This window comes from Scyliorhinus canicula, chromosome 12 (assembly GCF_902713615.1).
Source record: "Scyliorhinus canicula chromosome 12, sScyCan1.1, whole genome shotgun sequence".
Taxonomy (NCBI): domain Eukaryota; kingdom Metazoa; phylum Chordata; class Chondrichthyes; order Carcharhiniformes; family Scyliorhinidae; genus Scyliorhinus; species Scyliorhinus canicula.
The window spans coordinates 105,173,685-105,199,889 of NC_052157.1; the positions used below are offsets into that span (position 1 = coordinate 105,173,685).

The following is a 26,205-nucleotide window of genomic DNA, read 5'->3' on the forward strand; positions in this document are numbered from 1 at the left end:
ACCTGACCTGTGACAGCACATTAAAAACATGGCAGATTCTGCCATCAGTATTCTGTAACAGCATCTCCCAGGAGTACCCAGTGCTGAGTAAAAAAAAAAAGCATTTTTTTGTTAGAGCCCTTCACGCCAACCTACATGTGTGAGATTGAGTTTTCTGTTCTCTCAAAGATGAAGACGGCACAAGGAACTTGCTGAAGTCAGCACCTGATACGTGCATTGCCCTCTCTGCCTGTGAACCTGACTGGAGTTAGGTCATGAGGACATTCATGAAAGCTAAGCGATTGTAGCATGTGTTGCAAAGATCGGCCAACATGGGTCGCAAATGTCGGCCGGCATGGGTCGCAAAGTTCGGCCGGAGTAGGTCACAAAGGCCGGCTGGCATGGGTCGCAAAGGTCGGCCGGTTGGCAAAAGTGGGTGTTTGATAAACACTGCTGTAAAGCATGCTTGTCCACGGAACGTGCATCTGTTGTACAACCATTGTCCTGGCTGGATCTGGCTTTACACCATCAGCTGTAAGTAAGTGTTCCACACAAGGAACTTGGTTGACTGTGAATTAGCAGGGTTGAGCTTCAGTTGTATGGTCTTGATTCTGTCAAAGACGACACAGAGATGTGCACCATGTTATTGCAGAGTACCACCCCAAACCAGGATGTCAGCAACAGGGATCTCGCTGGTCTGGCCTGCAAAGAGTTGCTCCATGCAGCGTTTTAGGATCTCACTGCTGGTAGAGATGCCACAGGGCATATGCATAAAGTGAAATTTGCATATTAGAGACAGGAATGTAGTAAGTTTCGGAAATTCATCATCTAGCGGGATCTGCCAGAACCTACATTTCACATCCAGGATGCTGAAAACCTTGGCATTCGACATGCCTACTATCATCTGTTACAGAACAGCTGTGACAGGGCAGTGGGATGCATTCAAGAAGAAATTAGGGAGAGTTCTAATCAAGAAAAAGTGTGGGACCAACAAGTCCAGTGAACCTTGGATATCGAGGGATATACAGCGTTGGATCAACAGAAAAACGGAGGCTTATGGTAGATATTGAGGGCTCAAAACAGCAGAAGCCCTAGAATGTGCCCTGGTGTATAGAATTAAAAGGAAAATTAGGATAGCAAAAAGGGGACATAAAAGGATACTGACAGGTTAAAAAAAGGAAAATCCTAAATTACATTAAGGATAAATGGATAACTAAGGGAAAGATTGGGGGCCATTCAGGACCATTTGTATGTAATTTGTATGGAGCCGGAGGATGTAGGTAGGGTTCCAAATGAATACTTGGTGTCAGTGTCCACTCGTGAGAGGGACAGTGTGGGTATAGAAATCAGGGAGAAGGACTGTAATAATTCTGAAAGAGATCAACATAAAGAAGAGGTTCTGAGTGGTCTGGCAGACTTGAAAGTAGATAAATATCCAGGGCCAGATGAAATATATCCCAGACTGTTGAGCGAGGTAAGGGAGGAAATAGCAAGGGTGCTGGCAACAATTTTCAATTCCTCTCTGGCCACAGGAGAGGTGCTGGAGTACTGGAGGATAGCCAATATGGTATCATTATTCAAGAAGGGAGGAAGGGATAAACCAGGAGACTACAGGCCAGTTAGTCTAACCTCAGTAGTGGGGTAACTATTGGCAGCAATTCTGAGACAGAATTAATCTGCATTTGGAGGGGCAAGGATTAAACAAGAACTGCCAGCATGGTTTTGTTAAGGAGACTAACTTGATTGAATTTTTCCGAGATTTAGATGAGGGAAATGCATTTGATATAGCGTACCTGGACTTTATCAAGGCTTTTAATAAGCTCCCACATGGGAGACTGATAGCAAACATAAGAGCCCATGGGATCCGAGAAAATTTGGCAAATTGGATGAAAAATTGGCTGAGTGGCAGGGAGTGTTTTTCTGACTGGAAGCAGCTGATGCAGCTGATGAAAGTTATTCAGGAAGGCTTCGCCAAGCAGAAACGGGACTGCTTGGACCCGATAAACAAGTCAATTGAGCGGCTGGAGCTTAGATTGGATGCCCAAGATCGGGCGATCCAGAAAGTAGAGAAGGCGCTGGCTGAGCAGGAGGAACAACAAACTGTGGTGGAGTTGGAGGTGGGGATGCTGAGAGACCAGCAGAAAAGCAGAAAAGGCTCCTGGAGAAGGTGGAGGACCTAGAGATTAGGTCCCGCCGGCAGAGCTTGAGAATCATTGGGCACCCGGAGGGGTCCGAAGGAGCGGACGCTGGAGCATACATAGCGGCCATGTTTCAGAAGCTGCTGGAGGAGGCGACATTCTCCCAATCCTTGGAGGTGGACAGGGCTCACAGAGCACTCGCGAGGAAGCCACGAATGGGAGACCCCCCGAGGGCAATGGTGGTGAGATTCCACAGGTACTTGGATAAGGAGTGCATTCTACAGTGGGTCAAGCAAACACGGAGCTGTAAGTGGGACAACAGTATTCTGCGGGTTTACCAAGACATGAGTGTGGAGGTGGCCAGGAGAAGAGCAGGCTTCAACCAGATTAGGTCAATCCTTTTCAAGAAAAAGGTGAAGTTCGGACTGTTGTATCCGGCCCGTCTCTGGGTCACGCACGAGGAACAGCGCATTTATTTCAAGTTGCCTGAGGACGCGCTGGACTTCACAAAAAGGAAAGGACTGGTGGTGGACTGAGAACTTTTGAACTTTGCTGCAACGTTCTTGTTTTTTTTTTTTGTTTTTCTGTTCCTTTAAAAAAAAGGTTTCTTGTTTTGTTTTTGTTTTGTGGAAGCTGTTTGCAATGCCTTTTGCATTGATTTGGGACCAGCGGTAGAGCTGAGTGATTTAAGGTTTTCATTTGCGCTGTTGGGGGATGGAGGCGTACTTGTTTAGATTTAGGTGTTTTTCTGTTGGGATTGTTTGATTTTGGAGAGTATATTTGTATGAGCAGGGTGGGGGGGAACAATAGGTGGGAGACTATCCAGCACCAGGGATGGGGGCCACCAAGCTAGCTGGGCGGACTAGCTCACAGAAGCGCAGTGGGGAGTGTGCATATGTTCGGTCTATTAAAGGCGTTGGGTTACAGAGTGTTGTTGCTGGGGGAGGAAGGGAGTAAATGTTCTGCTGACGAGGAGGGACTTCAGTTGAGGGACAGAGAGGAGGTTGGGGGTGGAGGCTGCCTGGGGGCGGACCAGTGGAGGCGCGGAGCATGGGCTGGAGGCGGGCCCAAAAAAGGGAATGGCTGATCGGCGAAGGGCGGGGGGGGGGGCAGGCAATGAGCCCCCCAACTAGGCTGATCACCTGGAATGTTCGAGGATTAAATGGGCCGGTCAAGAGGGCACGCCATTTTGCGCATCTCAGGGGACTGAAGACAGACGTGGTAATGTTGCAGGAGACGCACCTAGAGTTACGGACCAGGTTTGACTGAGGAAAGCCTGGGTCAGTCAGGTCTTTCACTCGGGACTAGACTCAAAGACTAGAGGGGTCGCGATCCTGATCAATAAGCAGGTGGTGTTTGAGGCGGGTAGAATAGTTTTGAATGTGGGTGGTCGGTACATTATGGTCAGTGGGAGATTGGAGGGGGTGCAGGTGGTATTAGTAAATGTGTATGTGCCTAATTGGGATGATGTGGAGTTTATAAAGAGGATGCTGGGGAAGATCCCGGACCTGGACTCGCACAGATTGGTCATGGGAGGGGACTTTAACACAGTTATTGACCCTGGCTTGGACCGGTCAAGCTCGAAAACAGGCAGGATGCCAGCAATGGCAAAGGAACTAAAAGGATTAATGGAGTAGATGGGGGAGGGGTGGATCAATGGGCAGCCGAGGGTGAAGGAGCTCTCATTCTACACACACATGTATAAAGTGTACTCCCGGATTGATTTCTTAATTTTGAGCAGGGCCTTACTGACGGGGGTGGTGGACACGGGGTACTCGGCGATCACAATCTCAGACCATGTTCCACATTGGGTTGACCTGCAGGTTAGTAAAGACAGTAACCAGCGCCCGCAATGGAGGGACTTTTGGCTGACAAAGGGTTGTGCGAGCGGCTGAGGAAATGTATTCAGAACTACCTGCGGTTCAACGACATGGGGGAAATTTCAGCAGCGGTGGTCTGGGAAGCACTGAAGGCGATGGTCCGAGGGGAGCCCATCTCAATATGGGCCCATAGGGAGAAGGTGGACAGGGCAGAGACGGACCGACTGGTAAAGGTGATACTACAGATCGATAGGAGGTATGTGGAGACCCCAGAGACGGCAGAGGCTACAGGCGGAGTTCGGCTTGTTAACCACAGGGAGGGTGGTGGAGTAGCTGAGGAAGGCGAGGGGGGCGATCTATGAGCATGGAGAGAAGGCCAGCAGAATGCTTGCTCAGCAGCTTAGAACAAAGAACAAAGAACAAAGAAAATTACAGCACAGGAACAGGCCCTTCGGCCCTCCCAGCCTGCGCCGATCCAGATCCTTTATCTAAACCTGTCTCCAAAGAACAAAGAAAATTACAGCACAGGAACAAGAAAATTACAGCACAGGAAAGAAGGAGGCAGCCAGGAAGATAGGGAAAGTAAATGACAGATGGGAACCTTGTTGGAGATTGAGCAGGGGTGAATAAGCGGCAGCACGGTAGCCTTGTGGATAGCACAATTGCTTCACAGCTCCAGGGTCCCAGGTTCGATTCCGGCTTGGGTCACTGTCTGTGTGGAGTCTGCACATCCTCCCCGTGTGTGCGTGGGTTTCCACCGGGTGCTCCGGTTTCCTCCCACAGTCCAAAGATGTGCAGGTTAGGTGGATTGGCCATGATAAATTGCCCTTCGTGTCCAAAATTGCCCTTAGTGTTGGGTAGGGTTACTGGGTTATGGGGATAAGGTGGAGGTGTTGACCTTGGGCAGGGTGCTCTTTCCAAGAGCCGGTGCAGACTCGATGGGCCGAATGGCCTCCTTCTGCACTGTAAATTCTATGATACATTCTACGATAAGGCTTTTAGGGATTTCTACAGTAGGCTGTACAGGTCGGAACCTCCTATGGGGCTGGAAGGGATGAGGCACTTCTTGGAGGGGCTGAATTTCCCAAAGGTGGACGGGGAGCTGGTAGAAAGGCTGGGGGCCTCGATCGGGTTGGAAGAGATAGTGGGGGGTCTGAAGGCCATGCAGTCGGGTAAAGCCCCAGGGCCAGACAGTTACCCAGTGGAGTTTTATAAAAGGTTCTCTGTGATATTGGGGCTGGTGTTGATGAGGATGCTCAATGAAGCAAGGGAAAGAGGGGTGCTTCCCCCGATGATGTCACAGGCCACGATTCCGCTGATTCTGAAGCAGGACAAGAACCCGGAGCTGTGTGGGTCCTACAGCCGATATCCCTGTTGAATGTGGATGCAAAATTGCTGGCCAAAATGTTGTCCTCCAGGATTGGGGATTGTATTCCGGACGTTATTGGGGAGGACCAGACGGGGTTTGTTAAGGGTAGGCAGTTGGTGGCCAATCTAAGAAGGTTGTTAAACATGATCATGATGCCCCCTGAAGGTAGGGAGGTGAAGGTAGTGATCACAATGAATGCAGAAAAGGCTTCTGATCGGTAGACTGGGATTATCTGTGGTAGGTACTAGGATGGTTCGGATCTTGGCGGGGCTTTATTGACTGGGTCAGGTTGCTGTATCAGGCTCCTGTGGCAAGCGTACGGACGAATAGGACAACATCGGGCTATTTTAGACTGCACTGGGGGACGAGACAGGGATGCCCCCTCTCCCCACTGTTGTGGCTTTTGCACTATGTTTATAGTTTCATGTACATTGTTTATTTTGTTGTTGTTACAATACCAAAAATACCTCAATAAAATGTTTATTAAAAAAAAGTTGTTACCCACCTGAAGTTTATTGGATAAGCATATGGATGATAAGGGCATAGTGTAGGTTAGATGGCCTTTTGTTTTTTTTTTCCATGTCGGTGCAACATCGAGGGCCGAAGGGCCTGTACTGCGCTGTATCGTTCTATGTTCTATGTTCTATGAACTCCTTACTGCTTTTATCAGACTGTTTCGCATGGAAGTACGAATAGCTGCTTTTACTCTTAAATTTGTCTCTTGCAGCAGCTGCTTGTGACCTAGGTCATTGCAGACTCCACAGACTAATCGATCTCTGACTAACTCATCAGTAAGGGTGCCAAATTTACATTTCTTCGGTCAGATTTAAATGTTGCAGAGTATAATTGTATCGATTTGTCAGATCTTTGGTCTGTAGAGTTAAACACCCGCCTGTCAAGAACTGTTCTTCACTGTCAGGCAAATTCAAAAACAGCACAGATCCTTCCGAATGGGAAAAATAGAAATACCAGCAAAGGACCACAAAGCAGCTTATAAGAGCCATTAAAAAGGATTCTGAAAGGAAACTAGCAAGGGACATAAAACTCAAGAAGAAGTTTTATAGTTACATAAAGAGAAAGCGGATGGTCAGTATTGGCCCGTTCAAGACAGAAAGTGGGGATATTGTCAGGGACTGTGGGGACATGGCAGACATGCTGAATAATTACTTTGCTTCAGTAGTTACAGCAGAAAAGGAGGATAGCTTGCCGGAGGTCCTGAGACATCAATAGTGGATCGTGGACAAGGACTAAATAAATTCTTTAAATTTTTATTTGTTTTTAAAACATTTCACAAGGGGCAATTTAGCATGGCCAATTCACCTAGTCTGCACATCTTTGGGTTGTGGGGGCGAGACCCATGCAAACACGCGGAGAATGTGCAAACTCCACACGGACAGTGAGCCGGGGCCGGGATCAACCCGGGTTCTCGGCACCATGAGGTTGCAGTGCTAATCACTATGCACTGTGCCGCCCTGGACTAAATAAAATTAACTTAAACAAAACATTGATAATGAGGAAATTAACAGAACTAAAGAGTGACAAATACCGAAGACCTGAGAGTTTCTATCTAAGGGTGTTAAAGGAAGTAGGTGTTAAGGACATTGTAGATGCCTAAGTAAAATCTTTCAGAGTTCCCTAGATTCAGGAGTAGTCCCTCTGGATTGGAAAATTGTTCATGTCACTCTGCTTTTTTAAAAATAAAGTTAGAATACCCAATTATTTTTTTCCAATTAAGCAACAATTTGGCATGGCCAATCCACCTGCCCTGCACATCTTTGGGTTGTGGGGGTGAAACCCATGCAGACATGGGGAGAACGTGCAACCTCTACACAGAGTCACTCTGCTTTTCAAGCAGGGCAAAAGAGGAAAACCAGGGAAATACACATCAGTTAGCTTAACATCTGTGGTGGGGAAATTATTGGGAGTCTATAATGAAGGATAGGGTAACTGAACACCTCAAAAATTTTCAGTTCATCAGGAACAGCTAACATGGATTCATGACAGGTAGATCATGTCTGACAAACTTCACTGAACTTTTTGAAGAGTTTACTTAGGTAGTGGACAGGGGAATGTCTATGGATGTTGTTTATCTGGACTCCCAGAAGGCATTTGATAAAGTCCCACATATGAGACTATTAACTAAGGAATTCAGGACAAATTACTGATATAGCAGGGTTGACTGGCAGACAACAGAAAGTAGGGATAATGGGTAGGTACTCACATTGGCAGTATGTGACTAGTGGTGTTCAGCAAGGATCTGTGTTAGGGCATCAATTGTTCACATTATTCATTAACAACTTGGATAATGGCATAGAAGGTCTTATGTCCAAATTTGCTGATGCCACAAAATTGGGGGGCATTATAGATAGTAGCTGACATCATAAAATTACAAAGGGATATTGATAGGCTAGGTGAATGGGCAAACTATGGCAGATGGATTTCAATGTAAGCAAGTGTGAGGTTATCCATTTTGCACCAAAAAAGGATAAATCTGGTACTTTCTAGATGGCATGGAGCTAAATTCAGTGGCTGTCCAAAGAGACCTGGAGGTTCAGGTGCATAGATCTGTAAAATGCCACATATAAGTGCAGAGTGTATTCCAGAAGGCTAATGGAATATTGGTCTTTATATCTACAGGACTGGAGTATAAGGACACAGAAGTTATGCTGCAGCTTTTGAAAACCCTGAGTAGACCCCATTTTGAGTCACTGTGAGCAGATCTTGGCATCACACCTTAGGAAGGATATTTTGGCCTTGGAGGAAGGGCAACGTAGGTGTACAAGAGTATTACCTGGACTTCAGGGGTTAAGTTATGAGGAGAGATGATAAAAATTAGGCCTGTTTTCTCTAGAATTTAGAAGGTTAAGGGGTGACAACATTCAAGATATTAACAGAAAAAGACAGAGTAGATAAACTGTTTCCACTGGTTGGAGATTCTAAAACTAGGGGCATTGTCTAACAATTAGGGCCAGCTCATTCAGTAGAGATTTGGAATATGGAATTAGGCCACAGATCAGCCATGGTCTCATTGAATGGCGGAGCAGGCTCGAGGGGCTGAATGGCCTACTCCTATTCCTATGTTCTTAAACCGTTTGAGAATTATTTCAGGGTCCTCTTGCTCTTCTTCCATTTGAAATACAATGACTCAAATGTTCTTGATAGCCTTGAGGGCTGCTAGATTTAGTAAGTTGTAAGCTTGTTCCTTTTTTGATTTATCCAATAATCGACAGTACACACACCACTCCTTTTCAAACTTGGCCCAGTTGTCCACAAATTTTCATTGAACACGAGCGGGACTATGCGACAAAGTCCTTGTGCCATACTGCCAATCCTGACACCATGTAGAAGTGCTGGATTCCCAAAGACTGGCGACCAAGGACTTATAACAAACAATACTTTAAAAAAAAATTAATGTACCCAATTCATTTTTTTCCAATTATGGGGCAATTTGGGGTGGCCAATCCACCTATCCTGTGCATCTCATGAGTGAGATCCACGCAGACACGGGGAGAATGTGCAAACTGCACACAGACAGCGACCCGGCCAGGATCAAATCCGGATCCTCGGCGCCGTGAGGCAGCAGTGCTAATCACTGCGCCACCGTGCTGCCCTATAAAAATACTTTATTCACCACCTGAGCAGTTACTCTGTTTATACTCCGCCTGCACTCCAGGGAGAATCTTATGCTTCTGTCACATGACGGAATTGGGACATGATGAAGCCGTTAAATTTCACTCGAGGCCTCTCATGAGATTTGCAATGCTCAGGACACCTCGTGGGATCTAACGAGAATTATATATTTAAGCGTGCAATCAGGCTCACTTAAAAATGTCTGTGCTGGATTCTCCCAAGCCCGGGATCAAACATCTGTGAGTGGGAGATCTCTCTGTGGCGCCATTTAGCACTGGCCCACACAAACGTGGACCAGGCATAAGGGTCTTCCAACAAATGTACACCGAGGGGTGGGTAACAGTGTAAAACCCCTCGGTATGGGTCATTAACACTCCAATGTATAAAAGAAACATGACAATGTAAATATTTAAGAAAGAATTGTAACGTAAAGAGGGATATGTGTGTAATGTCATCCCAATTGAATGGAAGAATGTCAAGGGAATGTGTAATTTTGATGGAAATATACAGTCAAGACAATTTGAAATGTTCTGTAATGTTTATTATAGATTTTATGAATAAAGTATTTTTTTTGAAAAAAAGGGCACCTTGGGGGGTCTCCCAGGCCATCTGAGGCCCCATGGTGGTCGGGCTCTGGGCAGGGTGGTGCCCTGGCACCCTTGCTGCCAGGGTGCCAAAGTGGCACTGCCGGGCTGGCAGGGCACTGCCAGGATACCAGTGCCAAGTTAGCACAGCCAGGTCTCAGGCCCAATGATGCCCTGCCCTTATGAGCCCTTATGAGGTAGGGTGGGGTGCTCTCCGTCTCCGGGACCCCCTAACAGGTAAGTTGGGATGTTGGAGGGGTCCGGATTTCGCGCGATGGGTGGTCCAGAGATCGGGAAGGCATTTATAAATGGAAATGAAGGTAAGTGCGATCTCGGTGGGGTGTTCTTAGCCGAGGCCAAAAGCAGGGTAGTTCTCCGCCCCAACACCCCGCTAAACGCACCCAAAACGGGATTCTCCCGTCCACGCCGCGCGTTAAATCATACAATTGGCTATACTATTGAGGCTGGGAAATCAATGAAACCTTTCAAAACTGAGATTGATAAAGTTTTGCCAGGCACATGGTGCTAAAGGTTACAAATTCAGGACGGTTACATGAAGTTGACATTTCTGTAATTAAACGATGGTCTAATTCAATGACAGAACAGGTTCGGAAGGTTTAATTCCGATTCATTTCTGAGGAGTTTAATCCCAGAGTCTTTCACCTCCAACTAGCCCCCCTCCCCACACTCTCGCTCTTGGTCAAACCTATCATCCCACTTTGCAATGGGTCTTCTTCCCTCCCAGGGCCAATTGGAAGCGAAAGGCTCTTCATGACCCAACCTGCCAATAGTTTACAAATAATACAGAATGATATTCAAAGAAAATAAATGAATTTGTTTTTTTAAAAAGTGTTTCTTCTTCACGGTTGCTCGAAGCAAGTTCTATCAATCCCTGATAACCTGCAGTCCAAACACCGGTCAGGGTGGTTCCTCATCGATGTGAAGCGCCCTGGACCGATGAGTATCAGACGCAAAGCACGGGGCGGATGTGGTGCAGGATTCCTGTTAAACAGCGGAAACTGCAGCTCGAACGGTTTTTGTTTATTTGCCTTTCACATTCAACCTCCTTGCCCCGAGATCGGAGAGACGAGAATGAAAGGCCGTGGAAGGAGCCCCTGAGATTGCAGCCGGTAAGGGACCTGGCCCCTCTAACCTGACCTCTTTCCTGCCCCTAGCTGCTGACATCAACATTTTCCTTTCCCGGGGTGTGTGTGTGTGTCAGTTTCCAACCAATGTTTCTTCAAAGGAAGTCAGTGCATTTAGTAGTTATTAATTTAATGCAAAAACAATCTTCAAATGATTCAAACCGGAAGAATTGATATAAAATGACTGACTGTAACCCAATCGGTAAAATAAAGTGGTTTATGGTTTAAAATAAGTGTGCAATCGTCGAGGGCAACATTCAATATTGTGTTAAATGTGCTTGGCTCGGACAAGGCAAGACTTCAACTTTTCAATTCCAACGCCTGTGTTAAATTTCCGTGACTGTCCAGATTCAGAACCAGAGCTGTTTCCAGATCCCAACTTCAGGCCACCTCAGAGACACATCCCAATTCTAGTAACATTTGTCTTTGAAAAGTAAGATGGGTAAAGGTGGGGCGGGGGAAGTGCTGCATGAACCAGAGAGGAATGGCCTCGATTCAGTCTGTCTCTCCCCCCCCCCCTTCAAATCCAGGGAAATTTGGGGATTCTGAACTGGACTAACTCCAACACAAACAACTAGTTAAGCTCTGTGCGCCTGTTACCTTTTGTTTACTTTAAGCATCCCAAAGGGGTGAGCTCAGTCGACAAGGTATCAATATTATTCAGATCTTGGGTGCCGTGTAGGGTGCCTTTAGCTGTGACAGAAGGTTACTCTCCCAATCCATTTGGAAGTTGTGGGTCAGTCTCTCGCTGATTCGGAGAATTCTAATCCCCCCCCCCCCAAAAAAAATAGTTTCACCATTCTTGACAATGAAACGGATGCATTTACAAGTTAAGCCTTGTTTGCGGTTCTAGGGCCCGTCAAGTGCAAATACATAACAGCCATTCAGCATCTGGCTGAACAGCGACACTCGTTTTGACCACAAGCTCTCACTTCGAGCAATTCCCTAATGTTGATGACCCGAGTAAGGGAGGGAAAGTGATTCAAATCAGCAAAACCAAACTGCAGGAGATAGGAGCAAGAGGAGGCCATTCAAGCCCACCCTCTTGTTCCATCATTCAGTTTGGTCATGGCTGATCTCTGCCTCAATCCCATTGACCAAAATAACTCTAGATCAGTGTTCTTCAAACTGTTTTTCCGGGGACCCATTTTTACCAACCGGCCAACCTTCGGGACCCAATCCGGCCGACCTTCGCGACCCACGCCAGCCGACCTGTTCGACCCACCATTTTCGCTTACCTTCTTTGCTGCTGACAAAAATGGAGGAAATGGTTTTGGGTCCTTTTGGCCCTCGTACACGCTTCTCCAATGGAACCTGTTGGAAGAAGGTGAAGCTTTCCGGTGTCGGAAAGTATGGCGTCTCCATCTGCCCAAAGTTCTGTATTTATTCCCTGTAAAATTTTATCAAATAAACCCCCCCGAACTTGTAAGAACAAAATGAATAAAATAAATGAAAAGAAAAATTAAATGAATAAAACCCCGCCGAACTTATAAAACAAAAAGCTGCGACTGTTTAAAAAACAGCGGCCACACTGCGCATGCGTGCCCGATCATCAGCGCGCATGCGCAATGCGCCGATGATCTGGCACGCATGCGCAGTGCAGCTGCATTTCTTTTACATGTTTGCGTACATTTTGAAGGCTGCTTGCAGCTGCCGTTATTAACAGCCGGCTACTGCGGCTGTTGCACGCAGATTTGCATGATCAGGAGAGCCGCGACGGACGGCTCTGCGACCCTCCCGACACCCGCCCATGACCCACCCGCGGGTCACGCCCCCAAGTTTGACAATGCCTGCTTTCGATGCCCTTGCGGAACAAAAAATGGCAACTTTGCATTTAATTTCTTACATATTGTATATGTTGTGTCAAGTTCTTCACAGTTTTTTGAAGTTTGGAGACTTGTTTGTGTCACTTGGCATTGACGGTACAGCATATAGCCTCACGTGCCCCTTGCCTCCCCTACACCCTCCTCAGAACATTATCGATGAATGTTGCCAATGGCTTGGATGCTTCTGGCCAGCATTCATCCTATTTGATTGGATAAGTTGCCCAAGAATTGTTGTTCTGTAAATAGTTTAGAAGTGAAGAAAATATGCAGGGCTCTGGATTTTTCCACAATGTGGGTGGGTGACGGTGTTGCAAATTTGTTTTCTCCTCCCATCCTTAGACACCCTCAATACATTGAGTCAATTGTGTAGGGGTGGGGAACTGAGGTCAGATGAAGACCAGACCAGGCAGGAGGTGACAGGTTTCTAACAAAATTGAGCAGGGGGAACCAGGGGAATTATAGACCAGTGAGGCCAACATCTGTTGTTGGGAAATGAATGGAATCTACAATTAGAATTAGAGTGCTAAGCTTTGAAAAATTCAGCTAATCTGAGAGCCAGTGTGGATTTGTCACGGGTAGGTTATGCTTTGTATTTTTCAAGAGGTGATTGAACATGGATGTTATTTATATAGTCATGCAGGAGGTGTTCAGTAAAGTTCCTCACAAGAGACTTTTAGCTAAAGCTGAAACTTATGAAATTGAGGACAAATTATTGAGCTGGTTTGGAATTTGACTAAACTACAGTAAACCGAGAATAGAGTTAATGAGCAGTTACTCTATCGGAGGATGTGACTAGCGCTGTCCTGCAAAGATTTGTTTTGTGACCTTAACGCTTCATTGTATTAATTAATGACTTAGATCAGGGGTGGGCAAACTTTTCCGCGCAAGGGCCACATTCAGAAATTCACAATTTTAAAGGGCCGCATAGTATATTAATTAATAGTCCCGGTTGTAACCAATTAGCATGCGGCATATACCTCAGCGCTTCCCCCGGCGGCATCCTGCCTTTAGCCCTCTTTTTCTCTACTTTTCAAAAATGGCGCTTCACCCGGTTATGATTCTGGGCGCCTCAGAAAGAACATAGAACATAGAACAGTACAGCACAGAAAGGCCCTTTGGCCCTCGATGTTGTGCTGAGCAATGATCACCCTACTCAAGTCAACGTATCCACCCTATACCAGTAACCCAACAGCCCCCCCATTAATCTTATTTAAAAAAAATTATTAAAAAAAAAAAAAAAAAAAATTTTTTTTTTTGATGACTTGATCTTGGTGGGCCGCATAAAGACCTTTGCGGCCCGCGGGCCGTAGTTTGCCCGCCCCTGACTTAGATAATGGATAGAAAGCTACAAATTCAAACTTGCCAATGACCCAAAGATGGTGGACATTGTGAGCAGTGTAGGTAGAAGCATATAACAAAGAAATATTAATAACAGTTGCTTGGTAGTAAAAACTTGAATATTGTTGTAAATAGAGACATATTGCTGAACCTTCTCCCACTACCAAAATGCTACTGTCAGCCCAAAAAGACTTTCTGCCTGCCACACAATAGAACGACATTGTGTTTGAATTTCAGTGCCGATACAGTGACAGTTACATGGGCCAATGAAGGTTGATCAGATTAAATGCTTGTTCCTTCGGTTGTTTTTAGTTGGCTGAGTACTCAACCAACTTACAAAACCCAAAACAAAATGTCTACCATTAGATGTGATTCCATGATTGGGCAGAACGTGCCGAACAATCCTGAGTACTGTAGTAGTACTGTAGTAGACACAAACAACCAATTTGATGTGATTAGTTGAGTTCATAGTTTGACTCATTTACTCTTGTTAGAAGCGACATACTTTCATACTCGGAGACCTGTTCCCTGCAAACAAAAGGAATATGTTCAAGCCTTGCGCCGTTTTGTAATTATCCAGTTTAGGGAGTCTATAGTTCCCTGTTGATTTCTCCATTGCAGTGCCATGACCAATCAGAGTAAACTTGCCAGTCAATCAGCACCCTCTTCTTCTGTAGTATAAGTTGTGGTTATTTGAAATTTGACATTCTTGTGTTTGTCCTGATGAGTGTAAGATGTAAAGCTTTGGAACATGTTTCTTTTTTCAGCAATATTTAAATATTAAATTAAGTAAATGACAAATTGTGTTAAATGTTGTCAGATTTGTGGTAACTCACTTTGGACCTAAAAAAGTATAGAACAGTATTTTGTAAATGGTGAAAAGTTGGAAACACTGGACATCCAAAGAGCTTGGGGGAGGGGGGAGGGTTCAGGTCTATAGATCATTAAAATGTTGTAAATGTTACAGAATTTATAAAAAAAACTAAAAGAATGCTAACCTTTGCATCTGGCGGAACAGAATTTACTTAGATTTACATAGAATTTACAGTGCAGAAGGAGGCCATTTGGTCCATCGAGTCTGCACTAGCCCTTGGAAAGAACACCCCACTTAAGCCCACACCTCCGCCCCATACCCGTAACCCAGCAACCCCACCAACCCCTTTGGACAATAAGGGCCAAATCCACCTAACCTGCACGTCTTTGGACTGTGGGAGGAAACCGGTGCACCCAGAGGAAACCCACGCACACACGGGGAGAACGTGCAGACTCCACACAGGCAGTGACCCCAGCCGGGAATTGAACCTAGGACCCTGGAGCTGTGAAGCGACAGTGCTAACCACTGTGCTACCGTGCTGCCCTTTAAGAGGATAGAAGTTATGCTTCAGCTATACACAGCTCTGATTAGACTACATCTGGAGTACCGTGAACAGTTCTGGAAACTACACCTAATGAAGGATATATTGGCCTTGACTGGCATGTGGTCAAGATTTACTGAATGGTACTTGGACTCTAAGGGTTAATTTACAAGATGAGATTTCATAAAATTGAGGTGTATGCCTCGGAATTTAATAGGTTAAGGGATGTTTTGAACAAAATTTTGAAAATATTAAGGGGCGCAGAGAGGAAATATTTCCACTGGGAGAACAAGTTTGAGGGGTTAATGTCTACTCCTTCTTCCTTCCCTGAAGGATGTTGGTAAAGCCACAATTTAACACACTTCATGGTCAATTTCCGGTGCCAAACCTTTCCCACCTCCCCCGTCATTCTCATGAAAAATTAAGCAGTGCATCCTGTAGTGACCTGAATTTATTTCTTCTCTTCCTTGTCCTCTTCCATTGTCTGTTGATTCAATGCTTCTCTCGTAAATTCGGAATGGAGAAAATGTACTGTTTTGCTGGGTGCCATTCTCTGTTATGTGATATTCATGATAAGAGGTCAAACTGAGAATACAGATTATCTACTCCGTGGATTTAATCGGAAATAATGTAAAGTAGCAAACCACCAGTTCTCTAGAGCTCTCTCGCCTTGAGGTTGGTTCACAGTTTCTCCCTTACCGCTCAAGAAGGGACGTAGTGTGGGGGGGTGTGGTAGGTGTCATGGTGGCCCCAAGATCATACTGTGCCCATCAGCCCATACCAGCCTCCCCGAACAGGCGCCGGAATGTGGCGACTAGGAGCTTTTCACAGTAACTTAATTGAAGCCTACTTGTGACAATAAGCGATTTTCATTTTTCATTTTCATATAATTAATTAGCCTGAAGTGTGCTGGAAGTACCTGGGCAAAGCATGTTTTGCGCTGCATGATCCCACAAAGTAGCAATGAGAGAAATGACCAATAGGAATACAGAAATTGTTCGATGAAGAAGACCAGAATCCACCTAGTTTTGTTTCTGGCGTTCTGGTAGTTACATGATTATAATGATGATGGTGTTATTGATTAATTACAGCAATTGTGTGCAGGGTAGGTGGATTGGCCACGCTAAATAGCCCCTTAATTGGAAAAAAATGAATTGGGTACTCTAAATTTATGTTTTAAAAAATTACAGCAATCAGTCTCTTATCAGACCCAGACATAATGTGAGGAGGGCCTCCATGATGCAAAACATTGGGAACCTTTATCTTCCCCAAACAAAAATTGCTCTTTACTACACGTTGCACCAGCTAATTAGTTTCTGGTAGTACCTAGTGTTCAATAATAAATCAAACCATATTGTAATATCTTTAATATTTTGGTCCAGGCTGTTTCATGCCGTAGAGCAGAGAGTTAGTAGGCAACGCCCTTAAATAAAAACACATCATTCTATAGCAGGGTTTGTAAGGAAGGACACAAAATCAGAAATGGGATTGGGGCAACCAGAGAGACAACTAGTAAAAGCATGAACATAACCTCAACTCCCCAATGGATCGGGAGATACATTTGTTGAGTTCTTCAGTCATGTGGAGAGACTAGAGACATCCTACAACAGAGAAGAACATTTAATAGAAAAGTGCAGAATTTTGGGGCTTTTGACATTGGATAAGGGGGAAGCTGTTTCCACTGGCAGGAAGGTCAATACGCACAGATTTCAGATAATTGACAAAAGAACCAGCTGGAAGGTAGCAGATTTCTTTTCACACAGTTGTGATCCAGGAGTGCACTACCTGAAAGGATGGGAGAAGGAAATTCAGCCATAACGTGCCAAAGGGAATTGTGTATATACTTGACGGGGAGCAATTCACAAGGCTATGGGGATAGAGAAGAGGTGTGGTAATCTTTTCAAAGAGCTGACATGGCCATGTTGTGCTGTATGTTTTTTTTTGACGGGTTACAGTCGTCCACTGATCCAACACCCCCAACCTTTTGGGCGAGGGTTCCAGATTTCTGCTACCTTTAATCGGGGGGGGTGGGGGGGGGGGGGGGGGGGGGGGGACGTGCTTCCTAATTTCACAATTAAATGGCCTCGGTCGAATATTAATATTGTTTCTCCTTGATATGCATTAGATAAGACTACCAAAATGACACGGACTGTTCAGAAAACAGGGTTATATGTGAAAAAGCTTTATTTTCGAGCTTCAGAATGCTCGAGTACTGTCTCACTCTCAAATGGCAAACCGTTCTGCTGCGCTCGGATACTTTTAAAAGCTTTATATGATGTCTCATATATATGTTTAGTAACAGTGTGCAGACTGAACCCTTCCTGTTTTAAGTTACTGTTATTAAAAGCATAGTATTTTACCGGCCCATCAATATTCCCAATGATTGTACTATGAAGATTTCTATGATATTTGTAGCTAATATATAGAGTAACTGATAGCTATTTATCGAAGTTAGCTTTTGGTTCCTGCTGTGAATAACGGTCTCAGGTATTTATTAAGTTTACAGTAAGTCAGTGATTGTGAGAAATTGTGTGACTTTTGATTAATTTTCCCCTCCGGTTTTTTTTGTTACTCCTTCTAAGTGTCTTCCTGCAATGGAACCATTTGTGTGTGATGAAACGACAAGGGCTCAGAAATGAATGGTGAAGTTTTAGTTGTTGAGAAAAAGAGGTTTTCCGCGCAGATGTCATAAAGGGAGATTCCCCTTTCCAAAATAACCCATGATAAATCCAACATCCGATCCATGTCAAGAGGATAGATTAATACTCGGGCCTACAGGGAAAAGATGATAAAAAGGTATTGACAAAGTAGACTAGAGCGGATGCTTCCTCTTGCGGGGCAATCCAGAATGAGAAGTTATAGTTTTACGATAAACGGTAGCAGATTTAATAATCTAATAACCTTTATAAATAATCTTTATTATTGTCACAAGTAGGCTTACATTAACACTGCAGTGAAGTTACTGTGAAAAGACCCAGTCGCGCACATTCGGGTACACAGAAGGAGAATTCAGAATGTCCAATTTATCTAACATCACGTCTTTCGGGACTTTAAAACAGAGATGAGAAGAAATTAGTTCTCTCAAAGGGTGGATGTCGGGACTTTGAGTAAATTTAAGGAGATAAACTGATTATTAATTAGTAATGGGTTGAACGGTTACGGAGAACAGGCAGGAAGGTAGAGTTGAGGCTGAGCGGAAATCAGCCATAATTGTATTAAATGGCGGAGAGGGCACGAGGGGCTGAATTGCCTACCGCTGCTCCTAGTTCTTATGCGGCATTGCCAGGACAAATTCTGAGAAGTTTAATCACACGATCTCCTGGCTCCCATCGCCCTGTCCCCGCTATTGATTGCCTGACATGTCCATCCATGACACATCGCCATGCCCTGGCCAATTGGAAACAAAACTCTTTTGGTACCTGATTGAATGATTCTTGACTGTTCCTCCCTCTTTCCACCGTTACTATAACTAATAAATAAAAAATGTTGAAAGAAAATGAAAAAAAAAAAGTTTTACTTTCCTCCAGGCGATTACTTTAATTCCTCGGGATTTGAAGAAAACCTGAACGGTTGGTACTTAACACTCACCCCCTCAGCCTTGAGAGCCTGAGCCAGAGCCAAATCAGGGTTTTTTCATCAGGGCCCTGTCCAAATATATTTAATCCAAGAGCAATAACGTGTCTGGTCTTATTAATGCAGTAAGCATGGCTATTTTTTCACGTTGTTCTGTGAGTTTGTATTAATATATCGGTCGTGTTGTCAGTAAACGTGTAGATGGAGTTGGAGCCAAATTTATGGCACACAGTTGTGTGTGTACAGGGAGTGTAGAAGGAGGCTAAGTACGCAGCCTTGCGGACCCTGGCATTGAGGGTTATCACGGAGGAGGTGTTGTTTATCCTTATTGATGGTAGCCTAGAGTCAGAAAGTCGAGGATCCAGTTACAAAGTGAGGAGCCAAGTCCTAGGTTTTCGAGCTTTGAGAAAGTGGGAAGCTGTTTTTGCAGGGGTGGGGTGGGGCGAGGGGGATTAAGTTGGTGAAGAGTAGAGATGGGGTGGAAAGGGTGAAGTGAAGCAGGGCAGAACGAGCAGGAAAGGGGTTGGTACTCGTTGAGACAACCCTGGCAAGTTGGGGTGAAGTTGGGAGGGGTGAAGGGAGGAGGTCGGGGGACCCAGTGATTCTTCTTCCATGTTACCCACATCCGCTCTCCCCCACCATCACCGGGGCCCCACCCCGCCCTGGCAATCATGCAGAATCTGAATCAACAATCCCCTCTCCAGGCCTCCATGCCCAGACTCAGTTGAACTATTTAAAAAAACATTATTGAAGAAGTATTTTTATTCGACAGATTTTCGCCACACAAAAACGAAGGGAGCGATTCTCCGCTCCGCGGACCAAGTGCCCGCGCCGTCGTAAACGCCGTCATGTTCTCTGATGGCATGAACAGGGCCTGGGCACAACCTATTCTGGCCCCAATAGGGGGCCAGCACGACGCTGGAGCGGTTCACGCCACTCCAGCGTCCTCACGCAGTGCCAAATGGGTGCCGCGCCAACCCATGCATGCGCAGTTGGGGCAGCTCAATCTTGTGCATGCGCAGTTGGGCCGCGCCATCCTGCTCATGTGCTGGCAACTTCTTACGCGCGGCAGCCCCGATGCAATATGGCGTGGGTGTTCAGGGGCCGGCCGCGGCGGAATGTAGGCCCGGGGAAGGAGAGGCCTGCACGCCGATCGGTGGGCCCCGATTGCGGGCCAGACCCCTTCGGAGGCACCCCCCGGCGAAGGAGCCCCCTCACAGGCCGCCCCCCGAGCATTCCCGCAGAGTTCCTGCTGGCAGCGACCAGGTTTGGACGGCGCCGGCGGTACCCTGTCGTGTCGGAGCGGCCGCTCAGCACATCCGGGCCGGAGAATCGCCGCTCGCCGTTTGCGGCGATTCTCCGAGCGGCCCGCTGCAATTCGCGCAGCGCTGGTTTTGGGGGGGTGAGAGAATCGCATGTGGGGGTCTGGGTGGCGTGGCACGATTCACGTGGCGCCCCTGCAATTCTCCCACCTGGCCGGGGAGGGGGAGTACCACCCAAACAACCTCAGGAATACAAAAACAATCACAACCAAACACAGAAAGACCCCCCAATCCAGACCCCTCCTCAGCAATCAACGGCAACCAACTCCCGAAAGTACATGAGGAACAAACACCAACAATTGTAGAACTCCTCCTTCACCCCCCCTCAGTTTGAACCACTGTCAAAAAACTCCAGAGCCCCCTGCTAGGCCGAGGCACAGGGTGGAGAAGCTGACCTCCACCCCAACAAGACATAGAACATAGAACAGACAGTGCAGAAAGAGGCCATTCGGACCTTCGAGTCTGCACCGACCCCTCACTTCCAACCTAACCCCGTAACCCAATAACCTCTCCAAATTTTTATTTGGTCACTAAGGACAATTTAGCATGGCCAATCCACCTAACCTGCACGTCTTTGGACCGTGGGGGGAAACCAGAGCACCCGGAGTAAACCCACGCAGACATGGGAGAACGTGCAGACTCCGCACAGACAGTGACCCAGCGGGAAATCAAACTGGGACCCTGGCGCTATGAAGCCACAGTGCTATCCACTTGTGCTACCGTGATGTCCTAAAGAACAGACTAAATAGATTTTTTTTAAATTTCACTCATGTAGGCATTGCTGGTATTTGTTGTCCATCCCTGGCAGCTTGTAAGACCAGGTAAGGACACCAGATCACCAGATTTCCTTCTTTAAAGGGCATTATGACAATGGCTTAATGGTTATCATTAGAGTTTTTAATTACAGATTTTTTTTTATTGAATTCAAATTTCATCATCTACTGTGGTGGGATTCGAACCCAGGTCCCCAGAGCATTACCCTGGGTATCCAGATTATTAGTCAAGTGAGAATACCACTATGCCACCACCTTCCCTAATAAGACCTAGGCTAAGACATCTGCTCCAGCCTGCAACTTGGGCTGACACCCCAAATATGGCTTCTAGGGGACCAGGCTCCACATGCAAGACCCCTGAGATTGTACTGAACACCGTCCTCCAAAATCTTTCCAGCTTCGGGCAGGACCAAAACATAGGAACATGGTTCACGGGGCCTCTCCCACATCGCTCACAACCATCCTCCACCCCCTCGAACAGCCGGCTTATTCTTCATTTTGTGAGGTATGCCCTATACAATACCTTCAACTGTATCAGCCCCAACCTTGCACGCAAAGTCAAGGGATTCGACCTCCGCAGCACCTCACACTGTGCTCCTTCTTTCAGCGTCACCCCCAGCTCCTCCTCCAGGATCCTCCCATAGTTTGCCGAAGTGACCCACCTCTCCAACACCTCGACGTTGTGTCGCCTCCAGCAACAAGGAGGCCGGCAACGAGGAGGCCGGTGCTTTGGTAGGAAGAATGGAAAAGCAGAATATTATTTAAATGGTGAGAGATTGCAGAGAGCTCTTGAGGCACAGAAGGATCTGGGTTCCTGGTACATGAATCACAGAAGTTTAGTATGCAGGTATAGTAAGTGATTAGGAAGACAAATGGAATGTTGTCATTTATTGCAAGGTGAATGGAATCTAAAAGTAGGGATCTTATTCTACAGTTGTGCAAGGTGATGGTGAGACCACACTTGGAATACACTGTACCGTTTTGATCTTTTGATTTAAGAAAGGATATAATTGAGCAGGCCAATGGCGTAATGGTATTGTTGTCAAACTGGTAATCCAGAGGCCCTGGGTAATGCTTTGAGACTTGGCTTTGAATCTCGCCATGGCAGATGGTGAAACTTGAATTCAAGAAAAATAAGCAATTTAGAAAATTGAGAAATGATCTTATTCAAACATATAAGATCATGAGGGAACTTGACAGGGTGGATTTTGAAAGGGTGTTTCCCGCTTTGTGAAAGACTAGAACTAGTGTATATTGTGTACAACCTCCCATTTAAGACCGAGACAAAAAGAACATTTTTCTGAGGCTTGTCTGTCTTTGGAAGTCTCTTCCCCAGAGAGCAATGGAAGTGGGGAGGGTCATTTGAATACTTTTAAGGCTGAGTTGGATAGATCCTTGACTAACAAAGAAAGTCAAAGGTTATTGGGGTAGGCGGGAATATGGACTTGAGGTGACAATCACATCAATCATGATCTTATTGAATGAGTGGCAGAGCAGGCTCGAAGGGCCAAATGCTGCTCCTAATTGATAAGTTCATATGTAGCAGGCTCAGTGGGCCATTTAACCTTCTTGAGGACAATTAGGGATGGGTAATAAATGCTGGCCTCAGTGGCGATGCCTACATCCCATGAAATTAATTTGAAAGATATCCTGTTCCTGGGTGGGTTTGTAGGATTGTATATAGTGCAATGTCTAAATTATGCTCCAAAGACAGGGAAATGATAGGTAGGGTAAGACTGCCTGATTCATCAAACCCAGCTCACATTTGTGATGGCTGAAGTATCAAGACTTGGCAGCCCCCACTCTGCACACACCCCTCCCCTCTCTGTCTTTACAGCCAGGCAACAAAAAATAAATGCCCTGGGTGATCATTTCCATATCTCTCGCTGGAAAGCGATATGGACGTCACTGTAGAATGGTTGTGTTTTGGGGAAAAATTTTCATCACATTCTTCCTGAAGAGTTTGGAGAAGTTCTTAATATTGAATTGGTTGTAATGCCATTTTCCTCTGCTGCTGTTTTTGGCTACCAGGAAAGCAGCTGTCGTAGAATGTCTCACTTATTTGTCTTGTTTCATCCTTGCATATCCACCGTAGTTCATCTGCAACGACCCTGTGATCCACCTACGTCAGGGTTTCCCCCTCTTTCTCTCACCCTGCACTGTGCCCTCTGGAAGAGATCTCGTAGCTTAAATGATCGAAATACTGAATTTTTCTTTACTGGCTCACTTTTTTCGAGCTCCTTTTGTTCTTGCTATTTCAAGCACCTCTTCATTTGCCTCATGGTCTCTATGTGGGATTTTTAGCTTGCGTCTTCGTAAAACGGAAGTCGCTATAGTCACAGAGGACCATTGCTGCTCTTCCCCTTTGAAAGGGAGAGCTGACTGGTGCTGATTTAACCTGAGAGCCACCACACCTCAGGCAAGATTGAGAAGGGGCAAGGTTGAGAAGGTGGGACCTTTATGGTAACCTCAGCCGGTATGGGAAATTAATTGAACCCGCATTGTTGGCGGCACTCCGCGACACGAACCAGCTGTCCAGCCAACTGAGTTAATCGACCATCCACAATTCAAAGGCCTCAATTTTTCTCCACAGATCTTTACTTATTGTCCAGGTTTTTTTTCCCAATTAAGGGACAATTTAGCACAGCCATTCCACCTACCCTGGACATCTTGGGTTGTGGGGCTGAGACCCACGCAGACATGGGGCGAATGTTCAAACTCCCCACGGACAGTGACCCGGGGTTGCGATTGGACCCGGGTTCTCGGCGCCATGAGGCAGCAGAGCTAACCAGTGCGCCACCGTGCCGCCCTCTTATTGTACAGGTTACTGAGGGAGACAGGAATGTGGATGGCATTATGAGCATTTTTCCTTGTTACAAGCTTGGTTTTCTCACTGTTAACACATCTTTCATCTTCCCAAAATTATTTCCAGCTTTCTCAATCCTAACTTCAGAATCATATCGCATCTTCTGTTATTATTTGGCTTAAATAAAAATTCTTATCTATTTATTCCAGTCTGATGTCAACTACATCAATCTTCACTCTTGTTTTTTCTATAAATATCTTTGCCATTTTTTTAAAAATCGCACAAGTACTTGTAAAATTTGTGTCATATATTTGTATTTGATAGTTATTTGTAAAGTCAATTTCTGAAATGAAAGTTGCCTTGTGACAGGAAGGTGATGAGGCCAGAACCTTGGTGGGGGAGGTGGGGTGGGGTGGGGATTTTGTTTTATATTCTAGCATGGGATCTGAGTTCTGCTGGTAAGGCCAACATTTGTTTCCCATCCCTAATTGCCTTCCGCTGTTCCTATTTTCTTGACCTGCTGCAGTCCATGCGGTGTAGACCATAAGAAATAGAAACAGGAGTAGGCCTTTCAGCCCTCCGAGCCTGTGCTGCCATTTGATAAGACTGTGGATGATCTAACGCTTACTAAGTCTACTTTCCTGCCTTCTCTCCATTACCCTTAATTCCTCCACTGATTAAAAACCTATCGATCTCAGTCTTGTAAATGTCAAAGGACTTGGCCTCCACAGCTTCCTGGGGTAAAAATCCCAAAGATTCACCACTCTTTGAGAGAAGAAATTCTTCCTCAAATTGGTCTTAACTCAGCAACTCGTTATTCTGAAAATATGCCCTCTGATTCTACACTCTCCCATGAGTATAAACATCCTCCCAATATTTACCCTGTCTAACCCCCTAAAAATCTTTGATGTTTTAACCATATCACCTCTCATTCTTCTGAACCCCAAGAGTACAGACCAAACCTATTTAAACTGTCCTCACATGGCAATTCCTCCATGCCTGGTAAACTTAGTAAACCTCCTCTGTACTGCCTCCAATGATATATCTTTCCTTGAATCTGGAGACCACTGTGCACAGTATTCTAAATGTGGCCTCACTAGTATCTTGTACAGATGCACCAACACGTCTTTACTTTTATACTACAGCCTCCTTGAAATAAAAGCCAGCATTCCATTTACCTTCCCCATTAGTTTCTGCGCCTGTATGCTAGCTTTCCGGGTTTCTTACAGAAGGCCCCCAAGTCCCTACAGCTTTTTGCAGTCTCTCTCTCCATTTAAATAATAATCCGCCTTCTCATTCTTTTCTTCCAAAATGAGCAATCTCACATTTTTTTCAAATTGAATTCCATTTACCAAATTTCTGCCCATTCACTTACCCTGTCAATATCTGTTTGTAAACTATTGTTATCCTCCTTACAACCTGCATTCCCTCCCACCTTTGTAGTATCTGCAGATTTGACAGTTCCTTCCTCCAAATTATTGATATATATTGTGAAGAGCTGTAGTCCCAGTACTGATCCCTGTGGCATTCTACTGGTTACTGCCCTCCAATCTGAGAAAGATCCCACCTTATCGCTACTCGCTGCATCCTGCTAGTTAGCCAATCCTCTATCCATGCCAGAATAGTACCTCCAACACCGTGAGCTCCTATCTTGTGTAGTAGCCTTTTGTGTGATCCCCTCAGTGACCTTGGCATCTTTACTAATGCAGGGCTCACGTAACTGGACCCAGTATTCTAACTAGTCTTAAGCTAATGATTTTGTGTAGCTTTATCTCTGCTCCAGTACTCTCTGCTTTCTATTTATAAAACCTAAAGCCCTGATTTTAATGCAACACCACCCAATCCTACTCTCCATGGACTCAAACTCGCTCCATCCCAATTTTGTTTGAAATTGAAGCTGTAGATTCACTGTATTTTTTATCAACTTGTTCTCTCACTTCTTATGTGATAACTGTAGCCGCACTTCAAAAGCTCTTCATGGCTGTATGAATTCCAGTGCTCAAGAGAGGTGCTGTATAAATGCAACTGATTTTCTTTTTTAAAGTTTTGTGTCTGAGCCCGAGGTCTCCTTTTAACGTTTTCCCAATTACCCATTTCCTTATTTGTCCTCCCAAATGATGTCACCTTCCTATGTTAAATTTCATCTGACATTGATCTTCCAAACATCTGGTTTGGCCATGCTGTTCGGGAGATCCCCCAATGTCTCCAGTTGTGAAGCCAACTGATTGTGGAAACTTTTATTCACTGCACAGCCTGCCCTTCTAGCAGACATATCCAACACCTTGCGACTCTTGTTCACGTGTTACTTTGATGTTGCGTTCTGCAATAAGAACCATGTTCTTTATTTGAATAAGTACTGATATCCTGCCTCAGCTATCATTGTTTCTGGCTCTGTTGCTTCTCATTAGCATTATCGAATGACCTTCAGTACATTTATTTTAAGTTTCTCTATGTTTTTTTACCCCCCGCCTTTCCCAAAGAAACTAGCTTACAAAATATGGTTCCACATGTGCTAACATCTGCCCTGTAATCAATAAAGTGACCTTT

At 45.4% G+C, this 26,205-nt stretch overlaps 1 protein-coding gene across 2 annotated transcripts in view; it reads left to right on the top strand.

The window, feature by feature from the left end:
- LOC119974867 (linker for activation of T-cells family member 2-like) overlaps window positions 1-26,205 on the top strand; it is a 168,763-nt gene that overhangs the window by 65,753 nt on the left and 76,805 nt on the right. Inside the window, exon 1 of one of the 2 annotated variants that reach the window (XM_038814191.1) lies at window positions 10,520-10,650. The exons of the other annotated variant lie outside the window; for it this stretch is intronic. The gene's annotated coding sequence lies outside the window, so the exon portion shown is untranslated. Of the gene's footprint in view, window positions 1-10,519; window positions 10,651-26,205 lie in introns of those variants that run through there. 2 annotated transcript variants of the gene reach the window in all.